Consider the following 4,312-nt stretch of genomic DNA (forward strand, 5'->3'; position numbering starts at 1 on the left):
TGTGGTTGGTGTGGCCAAGGTTCCGGCATGTGACGGCTGCCTTCCTGGCACTTCTTGTGCTGTGAGGAGCATCCCCTCCCCAGTGCCAGGGCAGTGGTCCTCTCACCCCCTTCAGAGTAAAGGGCCAGCAGTTGGCAGTCTCAGGAAAAGTAGTGAGACAGGAAGGTGAGGAGTATGAAGTGCCACCATACCCGCCTCCAGTGTCTGGCACAGAATATGACGAGGAACCTCCGTGATTGGGAATCTTCCATATCTTCACACATGTGAGTTTCTGCTAGATATAATTTGACTTATAAAAAGAAAGAAATATTGCCTTCTTGTATCTAAATATTGTAGAAGACTTAATGATTGTAACCTGGATTTTTAAAATTCTGATATGCTATTAACTCAATATTCATCACAAATGTATTGATAATTTTTTTTTTTTTTTTTTTTGAGACGAAGTCTCGCTCTCACCCAGGCTGGAGTGCAGTGGCGTGATCTCAGCTCACTGCAAGCTCTGCCTCCTGGGTTCACGCCATTCTCCTGCCTCAGCCTCCCAAGTAGCTGTGACCACAGGCGCCCGCCACCTCGCCCGGCTAGTTTTTTGTATTTTTAGTAGAGATGGGGTTTCACCATGTTAGCCAGGATGGCCTCGATCTCCTGACCTTGTGATCCGCCCACCTCGGCCTCCCAAAGTGCTGGGATTATAGGCGTGAGCCACCGCGCCCGGCCCTGTATTGATAATTTTTTAGAAGAACAGAAGAGATCTCATCATATTTAATGTGGTGTATCAATTGTAAGATGCATGCTAATTCCAGAAAAAGTAAAGCATAAAAAAAAATCTGTCTTAGAATGGAAAAATACAGTAAACTATTTTTAACTAGAATTTAAATGCAACATTTTAGGATATGAAGCCATCAACTCATTTTGAAAACTACTGGCTCAGATGACCTCAGCGATAGGAAACCTCTAACAGATCACGAATCTAGTAATGAGATAATTTTCTGTGTCTTTGCCTGAGAGTCTGTCTGAAAGTGGTGCAGTTTTTACACAAGAGGAATAACATGTCCCAGACTGAGAACGCTTCATGGGCCACCATTCTGGGCAGTGCTTCAGTGTGGAGTTTTAGCAGTGAGTATTCAGAAACAGTGGAATAATTTCACTTTTTATAAAAAAGATTATCTTGTCTATTTTCCTTTAAATATGCAGCAGAAGTTTACTATTATACAACTAAATTATGTGGGTTCTCTAATTGCCCACTTATTCTACCTTGATTAACATGTGGTTTATTTCACCTTGATGTTTTTAAAGACAAGCATGTGCTGTGTGAGGGTTAGAACATGAGCCATAAACAAGGAGGCTTGAGATGGCAGTGCCTCCCCAAAAATGCGGTACCCCAGGGCCTGCGCAGGGAACACTGCTTTGAACCTTAACACTTCTGAAATGGTTGGACATCTCTGCATGAGCTGTGCTTACCCAGTTGTTCCATTTATTCTTATATTTTACAAGTATTTAGTCAATTCTTGAGCTAGGCCATGTGGTCTACCAAAGGAATAAGATATATGTTGTTGTTATTTTATTTTATTTTATTTCAATAGTTTTGGGGAACAGGTGGTTTTGGTTAAATGCTAAAGTTCTTTATTGATGGTTTCTGAGATTTTGGTCCACCCATAGCCCAAGCAGAGTACAATGCACCCCATGTGTAGGGTTTTATCCCTCACCTCCCTCTCATCTTTCCCCCTAAGTCCCCAAAGCCCATTTATCATTCTTAGGCCTTGGAATCATCATCATAGCTTATGTCCCACTTATAAGTAAGAACATACAGCGTGGAGGTTAGGTCAGCAGAAGGCTCCAGGGGACTGGTGGGGCAGGCCAGGACATAAAAGAGGGCCTAGAGCCAGGGTTACCCGGGAGAGGGTAGACCCGTTTTGCCAAGTACCCTAACCCTAAAAGCTGTAACCGTTACCCTTAACCCCAACCTTAACCCTAAACCTTAACCCTAACCTTTAACACCTTACCATAACCCCAACCCTAACCCCTAACCATAACCCTAAAACGCTATGCTAAAACCCTAATCCCTAACACTAAACCCTAATCATAACCCTAAACACAACCCCAACCCTAACCCTAACCACAATCCCAACCCCAGCCCCAAGCCTAACCTTAACCCTAACCCCTACCCCCAGCCTTTCTTACCTTTTACATCTGTCCAGATTCTCCAGTAGAAGCAGGGACGCTTGGTTCCCAGGTATGCACCACTGCATCTGGCACAGGACTCCGTATCAGTCCCCAAACAAGCACCTGAATGCTCACAGGGCAGCCATGCAGTGGAAGCCCAGGGTGTATTCTCACCTCCAGAACCAGGACCCAGGTCTGCATCAGGCTGATCAGGGCTGAAGTGAGCTGTGGCACCCAAGGTCTTCGTAAGACCAAGGCCATGTTGTGCCTCCTATCACAGAGCGAGACGCAGCAGCCTTCAAAGTCAGGGGCCCTTCCCTGATGACACTCCAAGCACAAAGTACTGGACTTTCACACAATGAGGCTGCACACATTATTCTGTTTAAATCCCCACCTAGGCCACTGGGAGAAATGGTGATAGAGGGACCCTCGTGTTGCCCTGTGGTATACATGCTCTGGTTCATACGACTGCAAGCCATTTACAAGAAACTCAAGCTGAAACGCTACTTGTTTCCAACTTCTTGTTTGCAGGGGATTTACAATTTACACTCCAAAACAGACAGCCACAGAGCACAGTACTTCTCCTCTGAAGTCGCTCTGAGGGCCTCCGCATCAGTCCTACAACTGGAAGATTGGTGGACAAGAACTGGGATGTTGATGGGGCACCGGATACTTGCTGGACACCAACCTCCTCTCACCTAACCTTACAGACGGCCCAGATCTCACCTGCCCAAATCAGACATTTTAACACACACAGCTCTCAACAGCAGGACTTACAGACACAAAACTCCAAGGTAAAGGATTGTCTCAACTCCTTGGTGTCTCAACGAACTAAAACACTGCCTAGCACAGGTGCACCATCAACCTCATTCACTAAATAAACCTCTGTATATTTTATTCATCTTTTATTGTGGAAATGATATAATGAACAAAAAGATGTTTTATAAATTGGACTAAAGACCTTTTAGGTGTCTTCACAGGATCCTATCTGGTGGGCCCCCAAATCTGCCAACACAGAGAAGTCATTCGTAAACACGTGCAGGGCAGAGGCCAGACAAAACCATCTCTCTCAGCCTCAAAGTGGCCTGGCAGTCACAGGAACGGCCACGTGGGGTCTGGCCTGTACGAGGAAGTCAGGCCTTTGGTTTGAGGCACCCTACTGCACCACAAAACCAAGTTCTGCCTAACAAAGAAAAAACAGCCCACTCGCTCTCCCTAATATCCCAGGTGGTAATCTAAGAGCAATATCTGCTTGACACCCCTCCTGCTCCGCCCTCCACATCCAAGCTATCACCAAGGCCCCGGCAATCCTACCTCCTAAATGTCTCTCAAACCCACGTCTCTCCCTTCGGAGTCCAGGCCACCAGCATGACTTCTGCATGTGTGCAGCAGCCTCCTCGCAGGATCTAAAAACGCAAATCTAGTCATAGGCTCTGTGAAAAGAAAATCTTGGGGCCCCAAGATTACTAAGCTAAAGGGAAAAGCCAAGCTGGGAACGGCTCAGGGCAAACCTGCGTCTCATTCTATTCCAAATCACCTATCTCCTCACTAAGATAGGTGCACATCCGATCGCCTCCTTTGGAGAGACTAACCAGAAACTCAAAACAACGCAACATTTGTCTCTCACCTACCTGTGACCTTGGAAGCCCCCTCCCTGCTTCCAGTTGTCCCCACCTTTCTGGATGGAAGCAAGGTACTTCTGACATGTATTGACTGACGTCTCATGTCTCCCTAAAACCAAGCTGTGCCCTGACCACCTTGGGCACTTGTCGTCAGGATCTCCTGAGGCTGTCACGGGTGCACGTCCTCACCCTTGGCAAAATCAACCTTCTAGGCCGGGCGCGGTGGCTCAAGCCTGTAATCCCAGCACTTTGGGAGGCCGAGACGGGCGGATCACGAGGTCAGGAGATCGAGACCATCCTGGCTGACACGGTGAAACCCCGTCTCTACTAAAAAAATACAAAAAACTAGCCGGGCGAGGTGGCGGGCGCCTGTAGTCCCAGCTACTCGGGAGGCTGAGGCAGGAGAATGGCGTGAACCTGGGAGGCGGAGCTTGCAGTGAGCTGCGATCCGGCCACTGCACTCCAGCCTGGGTGACAGAGCGAGACTCCGTCTAAAAAAAAAAAAAAAAAAAAAAAAAAAAAAAAAAAAC

Source organism: Theropithecus gelada, chromosome 14, assembly GCF_003255815.1.
Source record: "Theropithecus gelada isolate Dixy chromosome 14, Tgel_1.0, whole genome shotgun sequence".
In the NCBI taxonomy this organism is placed as follows: Eukaryota; Metazoa; Chordata; class Mammalia; order Primates; family Cercopithecidae; genus Theropithecus; species Theropithecus gelada.